The 27,221-nt window shown below is 39.0% G+C and overlaps 1 protein-coding gene across 4 annotated transcripts in view; it reads right to left on the reverse strand.

Moving 5' to 3' along the window:
* Positions 1-27,221, reverse strand: part of tio (zinc finger domain-containing protein tiptop) — a 124,626-nt gene that overhangs the window by 64,013 nt on the left and 33,392 nt on the right. The window contains exon 1 of one of the 4 annotated variants that reach the window (XM_089175783.1): positions 5,947-6,562. The exons of the other annotated variants lie outside the window; for them this stretch is intronic. The gene's annotated coding sequence lies outside the window, so the exon portion shown is untranslated. Of the gene's footprint in view, positions 1-5,946; positions 6,563-27,221 lie in introns of those variants that run through there. 4 annotated transcript variants of the gene reach the window in all.

Genomic DNA, 27,221 nt, shown 5'->3' on the forward strand with positions numbered 1-27,221 from the left:
TATCCTTCCTCATTAAACGTTATCGATAAGTTTTCATCCGGAGCATCTAGCAGAATCTGTAATCGGAGATAGAGGTAACGAAGTGTTCCCGTGTAATTATCGCACATTAGCCTCCTCATCGTCCACATCTCTTCTGTTCTTTTCCAAATTAATTGCTATCCAAATTTTTGACTCTACGAGCATACATACATCATCATCAATCCTCATTTATAACCTATAGATTATTATCCAAAGAAATAATGCAACATGATTAATGTAATTATTTTACCGAGGGACCACTGGTTACCTCTCCTCTTCCTCTACTTTCCATTAAAAAAAGTTTATATTACATCGATACGTATGACCGAAATAGAAAATACTCTGGAATGTTTGATGTATCAAATCGATGAATTCAAATCTGCCCGGAATGTGTTTTATGTGATCTACCATTGAAAATACGATCGTATATATGTTAGATCCTACAGCAAAAGAATTCGTAAACATTTCTGTAAAAAACCAAAACATTGATACTTTTCTTTCTCTTTTTTATCTGAAAGTTCAACCATTGGAGTAAGACAAGAGTAAAAAATAATTCAATGATAACTAAAATCAAGTATATTTTTATCTTTTCTCAGAACTTTGCTAGAAATAATGCTATTCTCTTAAAATAACGATCAACAAATGTTCACTCATCGTTGGCTGTTTCCTAAACGAACGAATGAACGAACGAACGAACGAGTTGGTGTCGTGACGGTAGGTATTGGTGATAAACGACGAAATCCAGAGCTTTTCGTTTGTTCGTTGACGAGAACGATGGTTTACAACGAACGTATCGTCGTGGTCAAGCTCGTTATCGATAATTAAAAATTGTCAAACGCACTTTGGTCGGCTCGGCACATCATAAACCGTGCAGAATCCGCTGGGAAGTAGCCCTGAGGGTCATTGTGGGAGAAAGAGGGGGTGTGGGTCTGATGATAGGAAAAGGGGGTGGGAACAGGAGGGTGGGCATACGAAAGAGAGAGAGAGAGAGAGAGAGAGAGACAAGGCAGATATACAGCAGCGTCGCGATCATTAGCCAGTGTATTATTACTCGCTGTATATTAATTGATTTCGAAAATACAATTTTCTGTTCGAGCGATCAAAACCGTACACCCTCTTTCTCCTCCTCTCGATAGAGGAGTATCCTATCGATCCTCCACCTCCTCCGAATACTCTCCTCTTTTGCTCTGACTCTAGCGTTATGCCTCGTTCAGTACGCGTGTCTACATCATCAGCACGCCTGTAGCGTTTGCTTTTTAGTTTAAGCTCACTTCATATTATCCCAATACTAGGTGGTTCATTCGATTGAATAAAAAACAGATCTAGGTTCATTTTTTAATATATACAAATTTTTATAAGTAGAATAAATGTAAAAACAAATGAAGGGATAAGATCGTAATGGTGAAGAGTTTTAGGCGTAACAAAGGTTGCAAGAAAAGTAAGGAAGAATAAGAATTTATAAGCACGTTGATTAATTAAATAGAAATCTCGGTCAATTGCATCGACTCGAATGGATTCTTGCCGACTGGCGGAAAACAAAAGGAACGAATCACATAAAGCCCCGAAATCATCATTTGAAAGGATAGAGGTAGGTATATTTAGCTGTTGTATATAGGGTTGTATTTACGCACGCATTAATGATCGAAAATCCAAAGAGGCACGATAACCTTTCGCGGTTGTTCGTCGTCCGGCACGCAATCGAGCTTGGACGCGAGCGAGCGCAATCGATGCGTGAAAATGGAAGTCGAGCGAAATGGAATCGCTCGCACAGAAAAAGCAAGAGTAGGTATAGCTAGCAGTATACACAAACAGGACGCACCCGCCACCATGCCGTTGCCGCTGGTCACGCCAAATTAACACTATCACGCCGAGGCTAATATCTCTCTTCCTTTTTCTCCCCCTTTTCATCCCCACCTTTTCATCCCTACCACCAGCACCTTTTTTTAAACCCCGGTTTTCACCGAAACTAGCGTTTAGGTAGCTATAGATTTACGTACCAAGTTCGCATAGGTATGCACTCTCGCATGCACACATACACACACGCAGGTATACATAAAACGAGGAAAACAAGAACAAAGAGAAAACGACCGCGAATAAACTCGTAATGTTGTGATACGAGAGTCGTTAAAAAGCGTGTGACCACTTGGATTTGTTTATAATAACGTTATCATGTTTTTGTTTCTTCTTTTTCAACAATTATCCTTTTCATATGGATTCTTAGTTTAATGATTTCATTCCCATTATGAAAATTGCATCTTTTAATTATCATCAAATAAAACTGTTTGATTTGTTAGTTTGTTCCTTTTATAAACGAGCTCTTTTGAATAGAAAGATACTATTGAAACAGTCATGATTATATGGATTTATTTACTGGCTTTTTCAATAATTAACCGTTTATTTATGTTCAAATAAAATAAAATTTTTCCAATAATCATGAAAATTTGATCTAATCTAAATCCTTACTCTAATTTATAATATTATGAGAAGGACATCTTAAAAGATGTCGTGTGTTAGTTACAACCGGCATCAAACAAAATTAAGCATTTAATTATTTTTACTTTGAATGGGGAGTAAACGAGTTAAGTCGCCTAGAGTAAGGAAATAATTTTGGAACTCGTTTATATTGAAGGCACAACGTATGCCTTCGTTAACGTTATTAACAAGCAACGAACGAAGAGGCGATATACTAACGTAAAGGTATATACTTACGTACACATTGTCACGGCACGCGCTCACGATCGTACAGAGTCATTCATTGAAACGTACACACATGCACACGCATAGAAACGTACTTGCACAGTTGGATACACGCGTATAGACATTCAGAAGGAAAAAGAGGAATAGAAAGAAAACGAGAGAGAGAGAGCGAGAGCGAGAGAGAGAGAGAGAGTAAAAGAGAGAAGGAAGAATTGCGCGGCGTTTTACAGCCAACGGGCTCGTTCGTTTACCTCGGTAATAATCTCGTCTTTCTTCTACGGACTCTTCGTGCCTTTCGACAGATAGACATCCATCGTTTACGAGATCTTTACGATCACGCAAAGATTTAAATGTACACGTAGCAGCATGTTCGCGTTCCGCCTTGTCTCATTCTATCTTTCTTTCTCATTCTCTCAGAACCGGCCATCTATCCGTGTATACTACGTCGTCCAAAGTTCAAACGAGGAATAAGGGGATTATTTTATGACTCAAACGAATCTCCACTTTGCCAACGATCTATTATCCCTGTGCGTATGGTTTACGAGACATTTTTCCCTTTCAATTTTTGTCTAACCAGGATAGCAATGAACCAACGAATGCTTTAGTACATTCTAACGTTTAATTTGGAATTTTTACACAAGACACGAGATATTAATTTAGACAAAAATGTCAAGAATTTCGTCTACTACCATAGAATTGAAGATCAAACACATATTTTAACAAATTATGCAGTAGTACAGTTGGATACTGAATGTTCTTGTTACTGAATATCAACGTTAGACCATCAAACGCGTGCTTACTTAATATTTTTCTATAACTGAGTACTTTGATAGATCGATATATTCAACATTTCATGTCTGTCAACGGCAAAGTCGGAGCAAAGGTACGGGTTTCGCCGTTCCGTTGCTTCGAGTTTACTCGGTACGAGAAAACACGGGATGGAAGACAACAAGCCTGGACGAGAGAAACAGAGAGTGACAGGGAGAAACTAAGGGGTAGGGGTGGGGGGAGGGAAGAAAGAGAGAAAGCCCCGAGGCCCGAGTATCGATCTCATACATAATTAAATACCAGCTCGGCAAAGCATCACAAAGAGAGCTTACTTCAGCTTTGATCTGCTGACAGACGGGGCCCGTCATCGCGGACTTCAATAGGCCGCACTGAATCGCGGGGGTGTGCTATTGACATGGGTACGTGTATTGCTGAGTATCTCTCGTGTGTGTACTTGCACGATGCACGCGTGCGCTCATGTTTATAGGCACGAATGTTTCGCGCGTTACAAGCGCACACGACCGCATTAAGGCTTCCGATCTTGCCCAACCACCTATGTATATACACATGTATCTTCCTTCTCTTTCTCTTTTTTTCCTACCTGTACACAGGGAGGACTCTTTTGCATTTCGAATTAGCCATTCGCGAGTCCCTGCCTAGGAAAACACTAACGAACATGCTCGAGGGGCACTTCGATTCCTGAAAGGAGGAAAAAAAAGAGCTGATCAACGTTTCTCCCCGTTTTCATGTTCTGGAAATATGTCTTCTTTTCTTTTTTTTTTTTTTTTTTTTTTTTTTTTGAAAAACCCTTTGTTCCTTTTTGCAAAAGAAACGCCAGTTTCTTTCTTTTTCTCTCCTTTTATTTTCCAATTCCTTCAATTCGAATCGATCATTTTAGTGGATATTTTTCGGTTTAAAATATTAACGAGAGTTTGAAAAACGATTTATGTCACGCGGTTTAATTGAATATGATTTTTTGCAAATTTGATTAATAAAAAATTAACGAGATATCGCGATGCGTGTGGTATCGTTGGTAGCGTTATAATATATTTATCTGTATGTCTAATGTGTGTGAAAATATAGTTCTTTGTTATAGCAATGATTTATTCAAATTGTTCAATACGTCATATCGTTTTAAATTTATACGAAAAATAAGCCATTATAATAGGTGCTAATGGAATTTAATTAGAATACTGAACAAAAATATACTTTTCACTATGGTAAACTGATAATCAAAATCAACAACGTCAATGTAGTGTGTTTCTACATACTAAACACATAATACGAGCAAGTTGATAAGCAGATATTTAGTTACTGACAATGAGAATGAGAGAGAGAGAGAGAAGGAGTACTTTGATCTTCCTGCTTATCCTGCATTCCGTTTCGTGCAACCCTCCCGAAGGCTGTTGTACAGACGTATAGGAGACTTCAAAGACGAGAGATATCGATCGTGTTTCTCTTCACAAATCTTTAAACGAATTTTGCTAAGACGTAAACAAACCTCTTCCAAATTTGTTGGTCAACATATCGACAAATATTTGTCCCATTTATTTCACTTTTTTATATACGTAACGAATAATAATCGATATTAATCTTAAAAATAAAATTGTTTAAGTCTTAGCAAAGTCGTATTGAAAATCTGCGCTATATCCGTTAAAACCCAGTGTTATCTATCGCGAGCAAACACGAGACGAGTCGACGAGACGTATAAATGAGCATGCAAACATAAATTTATGACGATGACAAATTTCCTCGCTCGACCGAGCGTTTCCATGCACGAATCGATTGGTCTTTCCGATTAGACAACGTTTCGTCGAAATTCGTGACAATCGTGGAGTTATGAGTCACGATCTCTTATTACCATTCAACTGCACGAATTCTAAAATAATATTTCTAATACGTTATTTACAACGAAGAAAAGTGAATTCGAAATAATGACACTACCATTTGACGTACCAGGAAAATATTGCGAGAAACGTGTAGACTATTTATAAAAAAAAGAAAAAAATAATCGGCTAATGAATTAATACAGTCTTGAAATGAAATAACACGAGAGCGTTGATCTAAGAAATATCAACGGTTAATCGAACCTGTTTATAATATTATATACTACTGTCTAACCATCTCGTGTGTGCGTTTAATCGGAAGAATATCAAAATGTTAACATATTTCGCGAGTGTAACGATCAAGAAACATGAATCCAAGATTCGGCCACCTGCTACGCACACCGCACTTTATTTATGCAAGTCACGCGCCCGCGCTCACTCCCCATTTCCCACGATAGATCCATCTGTAGATAAACGAGGAAAAAAAACCTAAATTAACCTTCGAGCAGTAATATACTTTGGAGAGTAGTAAAAAGCAACATTTAATTCGACAGTTATGCACGTAGAAGATCTCGTCGAGACAATTTCGATGCTAAACTTTCGACGAAATAACACAAGAAACAAAGACGACTCTCACCAGCGAAGTAGTGGTTCCAATGCACAAGTTGCGTCAGACTTGTAGAAGACACCTCGTCGAGTAGGCTGATACTGTGTCAGGAATAAGGATGCTCGTTGTGCGAGCAGGAAAAACTCGATACCACGAGCATATAAAGAACACGCGGGACACCATGTCAGCACGTCATCCTCTTTCTTTCTCACATCTAATCCTTTCAACACAAGACTAATTATAATGACACTGCACCACTAGTCAAAGATGACCAAGACAACTCCTTAGGTCTTTATTTCCTTATATATTCTCTGATCTAAATCACTTGCATTCTTGAACTTGCCCTTAAACTTCTTTTGCGTTTATTTAAGACATACAATTAAAAAATATTCACTATACACCCGTCGACAAAACAACAAAGTATATATACATATATATATATATATATATATATACATATATTTGTAAAGAATAATATAAAAACAATTGCACAGACGATAATAGAATTAAAAAGGGTATCACGAAAGTACGATGATGATAGTTAACAGGATTGGCACAGTTCCGTAATATATTTTCGAGGGAATTCGTAGAGAACTTTAGAACGGAGCAAAAAATAAAGACCCTCCCACGACGGCAGCACGTGGCGCACTGACGGCTCCGTGTTCATCCTCCCCACCTCAGGGATCCCCCCCCACGACGCCTGAGCGGCGCCGTCGAGCCGCCGAATACTGTGCCACCACCGCTACCACCACCGCGGCCCTGACCTATCCCCACCACCGTACCATTCCACCCACGCCCCCCGATACTTACACGTTAACTCCTTCTCCTTTTCCACATCCACAACCTTCCTCCCCTATTCCGTCACAAATCTTCCTATACGTTTCTCTTTCTTCTTCTTCTTCTTCTTCTTCTTCTTCTTCTTCTTCTTCTTCTTCTTCATCCTTTCCTTTCCTTTCCTTTCTTCCTTCTCTTCCCTTATGATCCTTTTCGTTGTCTCTTTCTTCCCTTTTTCTCCTTCTTTCATCGAATTCCCTACCCCTCTCTACCAAAGAGATCATCTACCCTTTCCACGATTTCTCTCCCTACTCTTTTCACATCTTCTCTTTCTTTCCCTCTCACAGTTGAACATCTCTAACCCTCCACTCCCCTCAAACGAGCTCAACTTCGACGTTGCTCGTCTTCTTTTCGTCCGCTCGTCTCCGTCACGGCTTGGCCGTCCATCCGTCTTCTCCTTCTCCTCCTTCCCATTCCCCTACTCATCCCTATACCCTACTCATCCTTTTCGTTCTTTAGTCGAAAGAACTTTGTTTGTGTATGTGGGTGAGTTCGTGTGTGATCTCTCTCTCTCTCTCTCTCTCTCTGTTTCTTTCACGTACCAATCTCAACTCATGCATCTATTTCTCTCCTCTCCTTGTCCTCTTCCCCTCTCTCCCAATCCCAACGCTTTACAGGAGTTTCACAGCACAGTGCCAGGTGCAGCTTCCGCACTCCGGGGCAAGAAAAAAAAAAAGAATCTCACTTCGACTGACCAAGGGAGAGATGAAAAGTGTGAAAATAAGACCGAAAGATTTATATAGATCAGTGGTATGGTATGCGTGCATGTATCTTTTAGATAAATATCACTATCTTCAAATTTCCGTTACTAAGAGAGTATGAGTCGTGAGTGAGTAGTTTTAGTTTGAAAGAAGTTAGATCGTACTTGTAGATGAGATTAACATATACTTCAAACGCATTAGTCATTAAAATTATATACTTTTTATATTATCTCGAGATACTGGAATCGTTCAAATATGTAAACTAGTGCATACGATTGAGAAAACAAAAGTGTCAGGTCAAAGGTCTTGAATAATTTAGCTCTATTATTGAATACAAAAAAAAAAAATCTTGAATCAATTAAATCATAAAACGTGAGAAACGTAATGAGGAGTCAGATCAAGATCGATGAAATTTATTATATTGTTTACTCGTTAAATCAAAGTCATAAAAAAATGGATGATATATGTTACAAAATAAGACGTAAATGATGAAAAAAAACTAATGTCAAACTCTTCAGAGAAAAAAAGAATCTCATTAACACGTTTATACATCGATCCTCGAGCTGTTCTCATTAACTGAACATCAAAATGTAAATGAAATCTTAAATAGTATTAATAATTCGAAAAAATGTCAAGAAAAACCAACTGGAAGAGACTAAACTAAACAAGGTGGTAGGATATACTACCTACAATGTTGGTAAGATGAGTTTTTTAGAAGGACTTCGAAAAGGATTAAAAAAAAAAAGGGACAAGAGGAAAGACTAGAAAGAGGATGCTGTTGGGGATAGAGGACAAGTTGGAAGAAAGTGTGGGAAGGGACGAGCAGCCAACCCTTCTCTTCTAACTCTTGAAGCATTAAGAGTTCGGTAATAAATCTCGTTGAAAAAACACGCACTAAGATAGAAAACAAAAAGAAAGATAAGAAAGGAAAGAAAGAAATAATATTCCAAGTTTGAGGCTCAGTGTTTTCTTCATCGTGTCTAACTTGTTTGCTTTTGTCCATCTACAATGTTCTATCAAACGTTCAAATAAAAGTAGAGTCCAAAAATTGGTCACCATCTTCCTTTCTTTTTTATATTCACCCTGTATAATCTTATTGTCAGATATCTAAACCCAATACATTTTGCTACTCAGCGTCTTACAGGTCATTCGTTGGACAGGAACGAGGTCGACATGATCTATGCACACACTGTGCAGAGCCAAGTGTCTTGCTTTGCTTGATGCATCGATCCTCAACGGGTTTTGATCTCTTTTTCTTACCTTCCTCCATCCTTTTCGGGTTATTATAAGTCTAGTGAAAGTAGAACGCTCGAGTGAAAATAGAACATTCCCACGTGCACCCACGTACGAGTTCAGAGAAGAGAAGGACGAAAGCAAGAAGAAGAAGAAGAAGAAGAAGAGTAAAAGCCCGTAAGCATGCACCTGCGGTCTGCGGAGTCTGTGATCTCCATGAAGTATCATCATGTAAAGTAGATTATATAAATAGACTTAAGTACACTTTTATTTTAACTGACCAACCAAGTAAAAAGTGTACACGAATAGGAAAAAAGGTTAAAAAATATTCATATACTAAACACGACACGAACTCTAACGGGTTTAAATACAAAATAAATGGAACTTTGCATGTTTAAAAGTAACTTTGAAGAATCTGTTGGAGCGTATAAATTATCCGCCGATGACGTCATCTCCTGCCAATGGACAATGAATCAATTACGGTGACATACGGTATTCAAATGCGTTCTCTATTGCACGTATCATCGAGCGTTGTGTTTTCTGCGTGGAAATATTAATAAGATAATTTTTTTCTTCTCTCTCACTATCTATCTGTGTGTTTGTTTCTATCTTTGCGTTGTTTTTTTCTTTACTTTGATTCATGCAAACGACGTTATTTATAAGCATAAATCATAAAGAGACAGAAGAATGAAGAGGGAGTGATAGAGCCGGGCCCGAAATATGTTGTAAGAGGAAGAATAAAGCGGGCGGTGTTTGCCCACGCTTTTTACTCTCTCTCTCTCTCTCTCTCCCTTTCTTACACTAATACAGCACCTGTATTTACGCGTTGTGATTCGATCGGACATTCCGTTGGTTTGCACTCGACTGATTCTCTCTCTTTCTCTCTTCTCTAGATATTCATTGAAAGCAAGAATGGAATTCATAAAGCAAGCGATTTATTATTGATCATTGCACCTAGACATTTCTCGTAAACTTATTCTACAAAAATATAAACAGGTAAACTTGCAAAATTCTTATACGAAAGGAAGAAGAACAAGTTCTAAAAATGCCTAATTTCTTATTAATTAAAATTATTGGGTTATTCAAAAAGTTCGTGCCGATTTTCGGTAAATGGCATAAAGTTGTTTTACTAAAAAAACCTGAAAAGTTCTGGAAGGCCAATATTTTGAAGTTACCCTTAAAGATGGAGAAAGATTGTGGAATAAAATGGTACTTATATATAATTTAATAAATATATACCAAATAAAAAAACTTAAATGCGTTGCGTTTCAATCTTCCGTCAAAATCGGCATCAACTTTTCTATTGAGTTCCAAACACTTTCTAAAATTCTTGACGCAGTGTATCGTAATTGTACAAAATTATTACACACTTTAACATAATGTAATTTATTGTTTAGCTTTAATTCCAATAAATAAAATAAATCGTACTAATCAATCATCTGTAAAACGTTGACACAATATTTTTATTACACCCTGTATACCAACGTCAGATTTCACTTGACATTAATTTTTCTCGCAGCAATGGAGAAAAAAATTCTCGAGAATAAAAAACGTGGCCATGTAAAAGAATTTTGCAAGATACAGGGGACAAAAATGTGGGATTTTAAGGTTTGCAGAGCATCGACGAAAGGGAATCAAAGTTAAAATAAAATAAAATAAAATAAAATAAAATAAAATAGAATGGAATAGAATAGAATAGAAGAAAGAAAAGTGAGGAGGAGTGAGAAGAAATCTCAAGAAAGAAAATAGAAGCGGCTCGTGCGAAATAACGTCCCTTCGTTTTCAATTACGGCAAACTCCTGCGACAAAAGGGCGAGGAATAAGAGTTCGGCAAACGCTTGGGAAACGAAAGATCCTCGTCTTCTTCTTCTGCTTCTTCGTCGTCGTCGTCGTCGTCGTCGTCGTCGTCGTCGTGTCGTAGTACTGTCGTAGTCGTAGTTGTTCTTGTTGTTGGAGCTTTCTAGTCTCGCAGCGCAATTTTGGGGGTAGAGCGTTTTACGAGACATTGAATCTGAAAGACGTTCTGAGAGGCGTTTTACGGGGTGAACGAGAGGGATGGAGAAGAAGAGTACGCAGAAGAAGAAGAAGATGAGAAGAGAGGTTATGGGTTGGCTGGTAATGCTGATGGCTATGGTGGTGGTAGTGGTGGTGGAAGGTATAGGAAGAACCAACGCGAATAGTACGACGACGATGGTTACATTCTACGGATCAGAGAGCTCGATAGCGTGCCGAAGTCGAAGAGAACGGCAATAAATCCATTTTTCGTGAAGGGTCGGTCGAAGGGGCGAGAGCGAGCCAGGGTCTGATTAGCAGCCTGACTCGGCCGTACAGGATGACAGCCGGTGAGTTATAATATTGCCCATCCATCTATTTATCTACTCCATCGGGTCTCTCTCTATCTCTCTCTCTCTCTCTCTCTCTCTCACTCCTCTTTTTCTTTTATCTCTTCCACCCTTCGAAGTTCCTCCCCCTCCACCCGCCTTCCACCCCTCCCATTCCCTTAGCTCAAAGTGTGCATAGCTCCGAATATCGGAAACGGCCTGCGGGATCCCGCGGGTATCCGAACGAGCGGATAAATATAAATTAGCTAGAGCTATGACAAAGAGGGGTGGTGCAAAAGAGGGACAAAGTGTTCATCTTCTTTATTCGTCTTACCCATCTTTTTAGAAGAAGTAGAAGAAGAAGAAGACAACAATTATCAGCTTGTGTACCTAAGACTTGATGAGAGACACCTTCAGTAAACTTACAGAATGTGCAAATAATTTATTGAAACAATGGTTTTCTGTTTTAAAAAACGATCAGAGTTTAGTTGAGAAAAATCATCGAGTTTGAAGTCTCTTCTTCTTCTAACTAATCCGCTTGGAGTCAGCGCAAAGACGTTACGATGAAGAAACGGGTTAAGCGAACAGGGAGGAGTTTATAAGCTCGCTCGAAGAAAAGCGCACAAAAGGTTAAATCCCTAGGATCGTGACTGGCTCGTTGCTATAACCGCCGCGGGATAGAAATGACGACGTTACAAACGACTCTCAGCAAACGAAGATTACGATGTCATTATTAGCTAACGTCGTCGGTGAACGACCAACGACAATGATGCTTTCGACGATTACGTACCGATCGCAATAGAAAGAAAGCTGATAAGTCAAAAGTGAAAAGTTCTTCGTGTTGTATCAAACTTTGACTCTTTCAAGACAATTTCATTTATAATCATTCATATACATCTAAAGTTGCTTAGCAATTAATTTTTCTAAACCTAGTTTTAATTACTCAAAAATATGTGGCTTTTTATTAACCCTTTGCACTGGAGAGATTACTCACGGTAGAGTTGTCAACAAAATGACCTGTTATTTTTCAGGTTCGACCAAGTGAAAAAGACCTCGAGTGCAACGGGTTAATAAAAAAGTTGCTGGTCCCTAAGTTATATGTTTTCCTCTCTTTCCTTCTTTCTTTATAGGTAGATCGGTATTGAAAAGGTGATGAAGTCACCATAGTTTCCCGAAGAAGGCATATATCAAAGATCACCACTTTTCGGATGTCCAAAAGAAGAAGAAATTAAGCTCGTATGATATTGCATGAAGAGTGACCTTTCGCAAATCTTCCCAAAGGAAAAAGAACGATAAGAATAAGAATAAGAAGAAGAAGAAGAAGAAGAAGAAGAAGAAGAAGAAAGAAAAGGCGAACGGCGGGACACCTCTCTATACATTTTCAACTGGAAAGACGCGGCGTCCCGAACTTTCGACGGGAACCAGTTCATATATCTGAAGTATGGTCGCCATAAATAAGCGACCTGTCCGTTTGCTCTGTTCGCCCAACCCCTTTTGCCGATTTCTCCCTCCCCTTTTTCTTCTTCTCTCTTTCTCTACACATATATAGATATATACATATATATTCTCGCGTTACAAACGCAAGAAGAAACAGCGAATCTATTCTTTCATACGACAATCTTTCTTCTTCTAACCTTCAACCGAAAACTCTTTTCTTCTTCCTCCACTTCATCCCCTGAATTCTCCCTCTCTGTAGAGTCGTAATATCAATCTATGCAGAAGAGATTTTGTTGGAAGCACTTTTCTCTGAAAGGTCAAGGAAAAATCACTGAACTCGGTTCGAGATCTCTCCCCTCATTCGTTTTACGCGTTTTCATATAGAGAGAAAGGGAAGGATTCGGTTCTGCGAATGAGGAGGAGGTAAAGAGGAATGATCGTGCGTGTCAACGGCACTGCGGGATCCCGGAGGAAGGCGCGACGGACAGGACGGCGCGCGCGTGCACGTTCCACCAAATCAATTCTTACGTCCGACATATTTCAGGTTGCCCGATCGTGACTGCACTTGCCACCGAGATCAATTCTTTTGATTGATCGACCGTCCCTTGTTTCTTCCGATCGTTTCTCTCCCCTCCCAACGCATCCCGTTGATCTTGCGCAATCGCGATTGCACCATTGCGTAATTGATACGTTTGCACTCGACCAACCACTGGTTTCAGTCGCGGTTTGTAGTCTTTGATACTTTGAAACAGTATCTTTGATTTGTGAATAGAATAAAGATAGAAGATCTTGTGCATCGATCGTTCCGAGAGCATGAGATTATCCGGACCCCACCTATCTAACCAAGTGTCGTGTGTCGTTCTTTATTTCTTACTTGGAATGAAAAATAAACAAGCTAGACAATTTGTGTTCAAAGATTTCATTATTAAAGTGAATACGGAATCTTATGGTTCCTCTTCAAGGATTTCATCGATAACAGGAACAAAATCTACTACTAGATCCTTAAACTCTAAAGAAAAGAAGAAGGTATATATGTATACCTAAATACTAGTAGCATGATCGTCATAGAAGAGGTAGAAAGGACTTTAAACTCTTCGTCTCCAGTGTTCTCTTTCTTTTCTCGAGTCTCTTTCATTCCTTCTATCAGATGTAGACGAGAGTTAAGGGAGAAAGGGAAAAAGAAGTATGAATAATAAGCTTACGTTCGTCCCACGTACGAGAGCTTCCTTGTAATCCATAGTAAGCCAAACATCGATGCTCTGATATGTAAAGAAGGAGAAACAGGACGACGAACAGTTTAAAGTGATAGGACAAAACCCTTCTATCCTATTCTTGTCTAAACGCTGATTAAGCAGCGTCAGATTACACTCGATTAGAGAAACCTTTTTAATAAATTTCATATTTATTTATAAAGCATCGTAAAATTGATCAAAAAAGTATACAACACAAGTATGAGAGAACAGGATGGTTGTTTCCTTTTGATTGAAGCCATGGTGAATTGAAAAAGTTGTAGTTTGATGGGCCACCCGGTTGGACAAACCACAGAGTGTTCACGAGGAGGTGCATAGACGCAAAGACAAGCCCGTATTTGCGGTGCGCTCGCGTTTCTGCAGCCGGCTATAGCTTAGCTAGAGGACGAAAGGCAGGATGGAGAAGGAAAGAGAAAAAGAGAGAGAAAGAGAGAAAGAGAGAGCGGGAGTGATTTATGCTAAGTCGGTGATGCTGGCGAAGCAGGCAGGGGCCCCGTGTGTACGCTCCCAGGCGGCCATCTTGAGCTCCCCTCGTTTCAAGCAAGTTCAACCGATTGATGGACGCGTTCTTACTCTCTTAACGAACACTCTTATTTCCGAAACTTTTTGGCACCGCTACCATCATCCCATTTCTCCGAACTATTTCCCTTTTTAACTCGCATTCTTTCTTTCAATGAATACCAAACCGGTTGCATATTTTCTCGTAAATCATTCACTCAGCGAATTGAGCGAAAAAGATACTGATTTATGGAAAGATACGTCACATGAGAGTAAAAGCGTCTTAACCGTGAAAAACCATGATCCGATTTCCATCACGAAGTTTCCATCACCGGTTGAGTTCCTTGGATTTACGAGCCAACGAGGGGCCCTTATGTTACATGGATAGAGACTGAAAGAAAGAGAAAGAGAGCGACGGGCCCGGGGGTCTGTGCGCAACAATAAAAGCACGCCATTTGTCACAGAGGCGCTTCCTCTGCTTCTAATAAACGTTGCTGCTCCTACCGTCGTGTAGTCGTGCACAACCGTGCCGCACGGATCGACCTTTGCTTTTGCTCCATGGATCGTGATCTCTCAAACAACCTTTCTTTCTCTCTCTTCCTTCTATCCACTCATTTTCCTTTTCCTTTTTCAACTCCTGCGTTGTGCTCCTCCTCTTCTTCTGCTTCTTCTTCTTCTTCTTCTTCTTCTTTTCTTTATACACCACTCTCTTTAGCTACTTGCAATTGAGAGAAAGAAAAAGTCCCCATCGCAGTGGGATACGACGTGCCTACGTTCATATTTTCACAAGCTGGCACAATACGCCAGACCATCGAGCAATTGTCATACAAATTGTCGCTTATTCACCGGTATACCTTAAACACAAATGCGTTTGCATTCTTTTATCTTTTCCTTAACGACATTACTAAACAAAACTTTGAAAGATTCTCATATCGAATCATTAATGATTAACTGGTTAATTAAATTTCTATCTAACTATTATTAAAAAATTTAGAAACAGCAATGTGGAGTTTTCATTCAAAATGAAAAACTGGTAATTTGACTGGTACATTTAGAGTTAAAAAAAAAAAAAAAGAAATGTCTCTTTACTGACACGTAGACATTCAGTCGACTTGATTATTATCAACGATAATCTTGAAAAACGAAGAACGTGCTCCACGTTCCACGAACGTTCATTGTAAAAGTCCACTCGTTAATAGTGAGCAATACATTTCCCTTGCGACTCAAAGTAAACTTATTGGACATGCCAGAATGAAGAGGATTTATACACGACGTAGAAATTATGATACGTAGCGAAGCTAGCTTCTAAAAATAAAATCAAAGATCTCGTCGTCTTCGTCGTCTTACGATAGAGTTTCAAATTCCATATTATTTCCATGAGTAGGTGTAAAAATACTTTATAACGTTAATCGTATACATATGTATACGTCAACTGACATAATGTATAAAATATACAGCAAAGTCTGTTATTGTCAGATTGTTAGATGAAAAGATTGTATTAGAAACTCTAAGGTATTCATTTACACTTTCTAATTAATAATATTTTCTTACCGATGTTAGATAATCGAGTCATTTAACGTATAATTGATCGGTCATTATATGCAACAAAAAATATCCTTTCTGCGTTTCATAATGACTGTATTATACAAATAATTCAAATTCTTGAAAGTTGACAATATTAAAACTATTAATTATGATAAATATTATTATAATAATATATTGTGTAGGTCAATAATATTAGTAATTAGTCTTATTCGCAAAAAAAGATATCAAAGGTAGCCTCATGCGTTTTTGCGCATGATTCAATGTTGAAAACAAGTTCGAAAGTTCGTTCTACAAGGAAGAAGTTTCGGCGTTTACCTGGCGAACCCACTCACCTCGAGATTATCGATAAGCTTGTTGCTTTTTCTTCTTTTTCTTTCCTTTCTTTCTTTATTCGTCTCCTCGGAATTTCAAGAGACGATGCTGCGTGATCGATAGAGAAAAGAGTTATACGACGACGAAGGTCGCAGTCTTAATGATTCGGAGAATCAACACGAGGGATGTGTCTCACGTTGTTCGTGGTGAGCATCCGCTGACACATCGAGCAATATGCAAAGCACTCATTCGTTCTTTGACTCCTCGAGCTTGTCTCGTCTCGTCTCAGAAATATGAATCGAGATACGAATTAATGCTAATTCTATTTGGAACTTTCCATTCTAAAAACAAGTTTCAATGATTACTTAAGATATTTTCTTTCTTGCTAAAAATACAAATAACTCGTCATTTTTTAATACAATTCTGTTCATCTAATTTATTTTCTTCGTTGTAAGTTACTATAAAAAAAAAAGTACAAAGATGTCAATAATTCTGACAATTAAAAAACGAATCATAAAATCAATTTTTTGAGCTTAATCAATTATCACAATTATGTGTGAATAAATAAATTCTGTTTAGATGTAATAAACGTCAAGCGAAACATGAAAAAAAGAAAGAAAGTTAATAAAGAAAACGAAGATGTCTTTTGTCTGAAGGATACTGACCAGAAAGACAGACATACGTACGTCCTTGGACAAGACCAAGACGAAGAAGAAGAAGAAGAAGAAGAAGTCGTATCGTAAGCTTTTATTGCGAAGAGTTAGGTGGAAAATTTGCCAGGACATTGAACGTCAAGCTTAGTAGTACAAACACACGGTGTCTGTTCCTTTAGCACGTAAAGCTAAGCTTGATAACCGAGATGTCCCCCCAATCAACGAAATGTTCCGTGAATCTTCGTCTAAGAAGGAAAGAGGAACGGTAGGTAGTAGTTGCCTTAGCGATAACTCGGTGCCGTTTCGTATACTGAGGTCATCCATGTTTCCCAGCAGCAGTAACAGCAGCAACAGCAGCAGCAGCAAAAGCAGAAGCAGCAGCTACCAGCTAGTTTCTTTTTTTTCTCCACCCCGAAACGTCACCGGTGATATTTATGGCGAGCCATAGAAGAGAGTGGAAGCAGGGCCCGAGCGTAATTCTGTCAGCGTCACGCTCTCGGCCTCGAAGAGAAGCCTGGTAGGAGGAGAAGTGAATACAGAGAAAGAGAGAGAGAGAGAGAGAGAGAGAGAGAGGGGTGTCTGAGGAAGAAACTAGCAGAGAGGGTAAGAAGTCCCGGATGAAGGAGAAGGAGAGAAGAAAAAAGTCACTGGAACGTTTCCAGCAATGGCCCGGTGTGCACAAGCGAATAAGAGGGCGCCTCGTGGTAAGACGCCGTAATGGCGACCCCTGACATCACCAGTCAAGGTTATTGTCCATTGAGGTAACGCGGTAGCGTTAACCTCGCAAATTTACGCACGGCCCTCTCCTACCGACTCGCCTTTTATTATCTTCTCCGTGGTGAAACTCGACGACACTGGTTATGGTAGCCGATCGTCAATCTTACCTCGTTTTAGGTGTTAACGTCTTAAAGATACTTTTAATATGTTTTGAATAATGCATTGCTGTCTTCGATGTGTTACTTTCAAAGCGTTATAGTTAACTGGAGACTCTAACAATTATTGCATATAATTTCAAATGACGATCATTCGGAAGTTAAGTAAAGATTGTTGCGTATAGTCCACAATTACCTATCTATTGTTACTTTTTATTTGTTTGTTTGTTTGTTTGGCCAGAAATATTTGAGATACTCGTGAAAAGTGGAAACTAAGTAGCAAGCTTAGAAAGGCGTGCCAGCGAAACGAACGCGATCAAAGTTTAGCAAAGTTACCGACGACAGGAACCAGTCAGAAGCTACCCACCCACGTTAGCAATCCGCACCACTACCGGTTCTACAGCTGCACTCGCATCGGGTCAAGTATCTTGTACAGTTACTTTCCGCTACACATCTTTTTCTTCTTCGTCTTCGAGTTTGCTCTGCACGACTTCTAATTCACAATGTATTAGATATTCAAATAAAATTCTTATTAATATATGCAAACAAATTCACGCAAAAATTACAAATAAGATTGATAATAATAATTTTTTTCATATTTAAATGAAACATTTATCTATTAACGATTTGAAACTTTAAACTTTGAGTCATTTCTTTTTGTACGTTTGTTAGCACAGTATTATAAAGAGACGGCAAAATAATCGTCAGAAGGACAATTTCAAGACAGTTCAGCGATAGGGTGTATCACTACGTATTCTTCGTTCCTTTCCTCGCTGAACTTTTACTGACTCGATGAAGCTTCCACTTCGAGGAGGTCCAAGAAGTCAAGAGATTTATTGCTCCCCTCTTATAATAGGTACAAAACCAACTTACTCATCGTGGGTGGCTTAACTGAGAAAAACGATGACGGCGTCTCTAGCGAGTTTTGCGTTCAAACCAAACTTTTCGATTACGATTATATTTGAACCTTCGACAAATTCTCCTAACCAACCGAGAGATCGATATTTTTTTAACGACACGAGAAAAAAAGTGGGCAGTAGAGTCAGGGTAGCTGAGAGGGGCTAGCAAAATAAAGAAAAATAAATCATATTAGTAAGCCAATCGTAATATATATATCTGAGAATCCTATCAATAGTACAATCTCCTATTTCTAATGTTTATATCGGAGAAAGTATCGAAAGAGAGGAGCAGGAAAGCTTATCGCGAAGAAAATATCGTAAAACATTTTATAAAGGGTATAAAGACGGAAAGAGCAGAACAAAACCGTGTGTCTCTAGACGTGTAGTGTTTAAGCGATATATTTGCACGTACATATATAAAAAACATATATACTTAGTGCTGAAGAAAAAGTATATAACATAGGTGTTTTTACATGTACACATCTACTTACCACTTACAACTACCAATCACGGACACTCTTGTCCTTCGCACGATTTCTTTAGCCTTGCTATATCTCGATCGACCTTTTATCAGGCAAGAGCCAGTGCAACATTGTGAGTGGCCACTCGCAGTGATTCGCAAAAATGTATCGAAAGACGTTAAGGGTGAGGTAAATTTATGGGAAGAAATGCTACGAGAGATCGATCGATCGAACATTTGAAAACGTTTCCTTTTCTTATGCAACTTTGCGAATACTTTTGTAGACGAAAAATTGTAAAACCGGGAAAATCGACTTGCGATATTTACGATCATTGCATTTACGTGAGTGTAGTTGTGCGTACAGCACGGAAGTTTAATGCAAGGAGGCCGCCAGGAACGATGATAAACTCTGGTAGCTTAATGAGCGATTTGTATCGATGTTTCCAGCCGATGTTTCCAGCCAACAGAAATCGACTCGATCGAAATTTATTTCTGCTGCGTTCACCGTCAACGATATCATCGGCTAAACAATAGTTAACGGCCCGATAAACGTTATGAATTTGACGAGTTAGACTTGTAACTCTAAATTATATCGCAAAAGGTTCGACGATATTTAGAACAAACGAGACGCGTAGGCCGCGAATAATGAATGATCCGTTTAATAAATAAATCGTTTCAAATAAATACTTTCCTATCTGTTTCTGTCGATAACAGGGACAAAATAGGATCTATCGACGAGTACGAATAAATTCGAATAAATCCGATATATTAACGAGGAGTATGGGCGGGTTAACAAGTAGGTGTAGGTGTACACAGGTATGTTCAGAGGACACATTCGAACAAGTAGAAGCTTGAATCGAAGTAAAGAAGAAATATCGAAGGAAAGGAAAGGAAAGGAAAGGAAAGGAAGAGGTAGGGTGAAGAGTTAGTGGCGAGGGAGCCGCGACGAGGGGGGAGGAAGGAACGTCCGCGCCTCTGGCTTGGCTGGGTTATACGATATCATAAAAGGAATCACGTGAGAGCGAACGGATGGACGTAGTACGTACGGACCGATCAGGTTTAGGCAGCTGTCTGCAACCACGTCACTCAAGTTCACTGTCGGGTTCGCGGTGGAATGAATGCCTTTCATTATAAGCCTTATCTTCGGCCCGATCTCTCAACCCTTTCTACCTCCTTCGAGTTGCTCTCTTTTCTCCCTTTCTCATCGCTTCTTCTCCTTCCCTATCCTTTATTTTTCTATTTCTTCTTTATCGTTCGTTCTTTACTCTCTTCGAGAAAACAAAGCTCGCGGAATAGAAAAGCGTAAATAGACCCGGTACGGGGTCTACTACAAACACCTAATCCGATGATATTCATCAGGATTGCGACAGGATCCGAGCTGGAATGTTATTGGGTTGCTTTGAAAAATAACAATAAAAATAAAAATAAATTTAATTTAGTGTAGACTCGTAAGTTAACAATGATAATGGTCAGACCCAAGTTTCGTAATATTGAAAGGGACGAAAATGTTCGAGATAATGTACCGATTTCTAAGTTGGATGCTGAGAGATTAAGAAAATAGAGAAAAGTAAGACGTACGGTGAGCGTTAAGATAAAAATTACGAGAAGGAAAAAAAAGAAAGAGTGTCTTATGGGGAGAAAGGGAAAAGAGAGAGAAAGAGAGTTGTGCGGCAGTGCGAGAGACGTATGGTGATTATACACTCTTCGATCAGCTTCGATCGAGCGCACGATCGATCGAGAGGAAAGATTGGAATCACGCCGATGCGTGTTAAACACGTTACATGCATGTTGTGTAGTCGGACGTGGAAGCAGATTTATGTGGAAGTCATGCGATCGCGAGTGTTTTACGCGATCTTAATTCTGGCCGCACGGTTCACCACACGGTGGCCCGAATGAAACGTAGCTTTTCTTTTTTCTCTTTTCTTATTTTATACCTAGGTACATTCTACTCGTATCTATAAAGTAACCAATGTTTTACTTTCCATCGATAATTCGAATCTACAATTTCGTACATCTCGTAGATTTTTATTCCTAATTTAAATATTCTTTGGTAATCTTTAAAGTTATTTATTATTATGTTCATTGAAAGAAATGATCAAATTATGGCCATTTATTCGTTGAGTCAGTATTTCAGATTAATCATCCGTGACTAAGGCAGTATCAAATTGGCATGATAATCAACGACGCGTTAAATAAATGTTCAGAATTTATAATAAAATATAATAATGAATATGTAATCTTCACAAGTATATAAACTTATGAAATTATTAATCAACGAGATTAATTGTACATCAGTTCTATATTAGCATTCACAATAATTTAGTTAAAAAATATACATGATTTTAGAAAAGTTGTATCTCATAGAAGGAAGATTCGCGATTGACGTGTTCAGAATAAAACTGAGGTCATACCGATAGAGAGAATCGTTCGAACTGTTACTATCCTGTGTTTGAAAGGCGAGAGAACCGCATAGAACCTTCTTTTCCCCGTCTAAACGTCCCGATTTAGGTAAATGCGCTCTTTCTGGGTCGACGGCCAACATCGACGGACAAACTCGACGGCCAACATCGACTGACGCCAGTCACGACTACCGACGCGCGTCAAACATCGACGTTTCGACATTGGCAGGCGCCTTCCTTCCACCCAAGGCGATCTTTCCTCTCTATGCAAACGTCTGCATTTTAGACATTCAGACTGATCATTAAATAGTTGAAAGTTCCTCGAGCAAGCTGGACGTATTACCAAGAGTATAGAGTTCCTTTGCTTTCATCGATCTACTTTTACCTAAACTCGAATAAAAGAACTTACTTTAGGCATAGAGTATAGGTAAAAATTTGCATATACTGTTCTGTACTTACGAGGATCACTCAATTTCAAATTGGAAGAAAAAGGAATGAAGTTAGACACCCAATAATCTCTGTGGAAAAAAGGTTTTGTCTTTCTAAACAACCATTTAATTTTTCATATTCTCAAATATAAACTAAAGTTTCAGATAATATGCGTCTTGATATATTAGCCTTGTATAAAAAGTTGCAAGAAAAAGATAAAAAGAAGTTAGTCAACTATTTCTTGCTGATGGAAAGCAAGTTGTATGATTTCACTTCTTGTGACATAAAAAGAATGGTATATCAACTCACCATTAAAAATAATAAAATGCAATGATGTTATATATAAATACTTGGTAAACATCTTGTAAGAAAAAGTATAATATGTAGTATGTGACTTATATTATTAATGAATTTTCTTAAGTGTGCACATTACCACCATGACTAATAAGAATACCTGAAATTATTTTCGTAACAAGTAATAATATTTTATAAATCAGATTTTAAATATTACAACCTCTTTATCTATTAAAGGAATAGGTATGTAACTCTATCGAACTTATCTTTGAAATTGATTGCTCGCCGAGACAGAACAGTAGATAGACAGAGAGAGAGAGAGAGAGAGAGAAAGAGCAAGAAAGAAGGAGCTTAATCGTAATGGTAAGCTATCTGTGTCTCGAGCAAAGATTGATAGCTCGTTCGACGAAAGGGTAATTCCTGAAAGTGTGCACGCACATATGAGTGAGCGCAGTAAGAAGCAACGTATCTTGGTACACTCTCTGCTCGTTAAAGAAGGTTAATCGTACTTAACCATAAGCCTTAGTAACCGTACTCCTGCTCGGTAGGCGTGTTGCGCCAAATTTGCATGTTAATTTATTCCGCGATCCATGGCCTAGCCAGTGCCACGAGTCGGTGGTTAACCACTTCGATCTTCGTCCCTACCTTTTCTTTTTCTTATCAACGATATACCGTTGGATCTCACTTCTCCGAACGGAAACTCGTCATATTCGAACTACCAGTATGCTCGTTTAACGATCAGTGCGTTATCGTGTACAGGTAACATATAGAGTCAAAGATTCCGATCAACGGGAAAGCGTGTTTTCAAGTAGACAAATTTTATTTGACAATCTTTTTCAGATTAAATATGATAAAAGTCTCGATTAACCCATTTGCAACATAGATTTGAGAGGGTAAAGATTCGAATGTGGAAGGGTCTAAATGTTAAGGAAGTGACAAGTGTAAACTGTTTGTGGCCTAGACAAACATGCAAGATGCTAAAGGAACAAGGTTGAATGGGCGGCAGTGATGCGTAGGATATTCTTTTTCAAACTAGTTGATCTCAAATTGTAATAAACATAATTCAAATAAAAAACAAAGGAAAACAATGGACTGCATAGAACTATAAGTGCATGGGTGTTTGTGTGCGCGTTGAAACAACTCGCATCGCTGACTCGCGGTCTTCGTCGAGGGCAAAAGCAATTGGTTTCGTTGTATTTCTTACGGCCCCGTCACTCCGAGAGCAATTGACTTTGATCCGACCGTGCGCGCGTAACATTGAACGCAATTACGGTCAATTTACAATGCCCTCCCTGTCGTTCCTCGTAATCGGCCGTAGGTGGGATAGGGCCGCGTATCGATTGCTTTGGGATTCCAGAGAGCTCGATATATACGAACGCGGCCAATTAACGAAGTGGCACGCGAGACTAGCGTGGGTGTGCTACCATCGCAAAGCAGGTTATTTTAGTGTCGAACGAGCATAGACGATCGATCGATCGATCGATCGGCCAATCGATCAAACCAATACGATCGATTTCGTTTATGCGTATAACTATTTCTACAAGCGCACCATTAACCTTTCTCTCTTACAATTAATTAAACTCCAATTGCATTATTATCCTGAGAGAATGACATTTACGATAAGTCGCTTTGGGGAACCTGTACAAAATTATTCTAAAGTGAGCAACACCTTTTTTTCAACAAGTTTACGCGTTCCTACCGACAAAGGAGATATCCCTAAAGGATTGCAAATGCTTTATATACATATATATATATTATATACATAAAGAATGAGAGAGGGAGAAGGAAGACCAGCCGATCGACGATGCACCGCGAATCCACTAGGTCCTCTTTCGTGCCCACTCACCGTTAAAGTCCGCGAATTCGAGTGGACGTGACTCTTCGTATAATATTACATCCTATTAAGGACGAAATAACTGCCGGACGAAACGCGACAGCGAACGATAAACGAAAGGGGCAGTGCCTTCGAGATGCGTGCCACCCAGCCGTCACGCGTCCGACTCACCTCGAAATAACTCGAAATAATACGACGTTTTGCAGCCTGACGAGCCCGTAAGTCCCTTCTCTCTCTCCCTGTCCTTTTCTTACCTTATCTCTTTCTTTTAGCTATACATATACATTTATTCTCCCTCCGATCAGGTATTACTCGCACGCGTCACGATAATACTACCGACGTATGTGTGTTCCTATCTACGAATGTTTGAATTTGCCTCTGATAGTTTCGTACACCGTAGGGACGCACAACGTCCAATTTACTTGCGTCGATCGACTCGATCGCTTAGGATTAGTCTTCACTAGCGTTGAGAATATCCTTGAGCGGCCATACGATTAGTATTCGCGAGCGTCGAGAGGGGTGTCGTCTCTTTATAATAGGGATCGATGATGACCGGATACGATCCCGATTATCGGTGAGCTCGGTGATAGTGGCTGAAAGCGATCGAGAAACGAGCAGTAACGCGTAAACTCTCAAAGCAATACATTTCAGCTTCGGTTTCCCACAACTATGGGAACGTATTCACGATTTTACGCGATCCGCAACATAGTACTTAATACTATGCTTGCTGTAAATCCTCGTATAACAGTTTCAGAATTATGGGAAATAAATGTATAATAAAGATATTTATCTTATTGATTTTTTCTTTCGTATTATACAAATTTGCATGAAACATTTTTATCGGAAGAAACGTGTTATACGAGAGTTATCATGCTGATGTGTTTGAAAGACGCGACTAGTTCTTGTCAACGTTAGTTCAGGTTCTTCCCAACGAATGGCGTACATCAAGGTCGTTATGCAAAATCCAATTAAACACAATTAGAGGCGAGTCCGTTTAAACGCCTTCGTGCATACATTCCTACCTACTATCTATAATGCATACCTACGTAGGAGAGAATTAGTCTATCTACGAGGCTTAGCTTCCTCCGCGGTCAATATAAATTGCATTATCGCATCGAAACTATGAGGGTACAGAAACGAATGGGAACAACATTTGCATGGAAGAGTCAGTTATTAATCATGTTAATAGTTTTTTACACGAGAACACCAATCCTTGTCACACAGACCAAGACCATTCCGTGCCGTGTCACGATATCGAACTTTGCGTGCCTCTCTAGCTGAAAATCTCTTGAATCATTTTAAACCACATATTATTTCTTTTCATACTTATAATCAAATACTAATCGTCGTCTTGAGAATAAGAGTATATCGAATGAACCCTTTTTATCGATCCAAAGTAATTCCTACCCTTCTATTTTTCTAATAAAGTAAGGATGAAATGAGGGTGGTTTTATGTTTTCAAGGTTGGAGAGAGAGAAAGAGAGAGAGAGTGGTACCAGAATAAGTTCACAGTCGAAGGAAAATTTCAACTATAAATAGCGGTGTATTCTAAACGAGGAACAAAGAGCGCATTGGATCTAAATTATGAATTTCATCAGCGGCAGTCTGCCGTTTCATTCCACGTTTTCGACTCCTTCCATCCTCCACGCACTCCCACCAGTCCTCATTCAACTCCCCCTTTCCCTTGCTTCCACCCAATCCCATCTCATCTCTTTCTCGATCTTTCCTTTCTCTCTCCTTCTATCGTTGCTTTCTTGCTTTTTCATTCTCTTTACCCTACCTTCCTTCCACCGAACGCGACTAGCTGTTGCTACTCCCTCCCTCTTTCGCAACCTTCTCTCAGCACCCCCATTCCTCCACCTCCACCACCATCTCCTTCTCCTGGCGACGTCCGCTATCCCCCGAGCGTCCTCTTTTAGCGCGGGCAAGGGAGATGAAAAGTTCTGGCGAAGACATAAAAATGCGCCGCTGCATTTCCCTTTTAAAATAACGCTTTTTCCTCCTTTTTCAGTTTATTATTATCAAGTTGTGCAGGAGGCTGCATTCCTCCTCTTTTTCCATCTACTATCTACTCGCCCTCTCTTTCACTCTTTCTTTTACATCATCCTACCCTTTCTTACCCTTTCCTACCCTTCCCTATCCTTCTTCTTCCTCCATCGACTCGACGATCTTAGCCGCAGGGTGTAAGGTGCCCTAAACCCTATCAACCCTTGTATCCTATCCTATTCTTTCTTTCTTTCTTTCTTTCTTTCTTTCTTTCTTTCTTTCTAAACTCCGTTTTCTTTCTCATTTCACGAGCGTATTCGTAACTTTGCGTTTCGGAAACTTCTCCGTTATGAAAATTAACGTTCGGTGTTTACTCAACCCTGGCGAATAGTATACGACCTCGCATTTGGATTACGATCCCCTACGTAATCACAATATTTTTACTTTCTAAAAGTATATTTTTTCAAATACTCGCCATCTAATTGGAAAGATTCTCAACATCGCCACTGTTCTTCTACCGATAAAATCAAAAACACGAATACATCGAGACAATAGACGAATACGAATGTGATACTTTAATTCAGTGATTCTTAACTCTTTTTTGAAAAGTGTTCCATGAAAGGAAATTCTTTGACAACCAGTTAAGAACCACTGCTTTAAACCATTCGAAACTTATTGATCATTCTTCACGCGTACATCGATCTTTCAATCAGTTTACACGAAGGTCGAAAAAAATACCTCAAACAATGTGTTGTAAAAAAAAAAAAAAAAAGAAACCTTCACCCGTTCAGAGAACTGTTTTCCAAATTTTATTATCAAAACATAGCTTAAATTTTTGGATATAAAAAATCAATTTCTCTGATTATTAAACATTAAACGAGTATCAATAAATTTGACTTTCGTGATAAGAATGTTTGAAATGTCAAACGTCTATCCGAATCCTTTTCTCCAGCTTAACATCGAAGTATCATCAGCTCGAAAAATTAATGAATAATTTTATATGGCTACTTTACAATTCCGATCAAGTTCTCGAGGTGGGAGGGGAAAAAAAGAAAAGTAGATAAATTAATTATACACATTAACGAGTAACTCGCGTTTGATCGCAAGTTTCTCGCTTATCGTTTGCTTCTTGGCGAACGAAAAAAAAAAAAAATAAAAATAAAAAAGAATTAAACTTTCCGTAGCAATATCCGAATAACGGGAGCTAAAATGAGTGCTTTAAAATGTTACGGAAGGGGATGGCAGTGGTGGGGATGACGAGAAGAAGTAGAAGAAGAAGGAAAAAAGGGTAAGCAGAGAGATGGGGGAATTGGAAAAGAAAAGAATGATATCCTTGCGTTGTTAATGT

Source organism: Polistes dominula, unplaced genomic scaffold (assembly GCF_049000335.1).
Source record: "Polistes dominula isolate Pdom_NZ unplaced genomic scaffold, Pdom_raw_medaka contig_19, whole genome shotgun sequence".
Classification (NCBI taxonomy): Eukaryota; Metazoa; Arthropoda; class Insecta; order Hymenoptera; family Vespidae; genus Polistes; species Polistes dominula.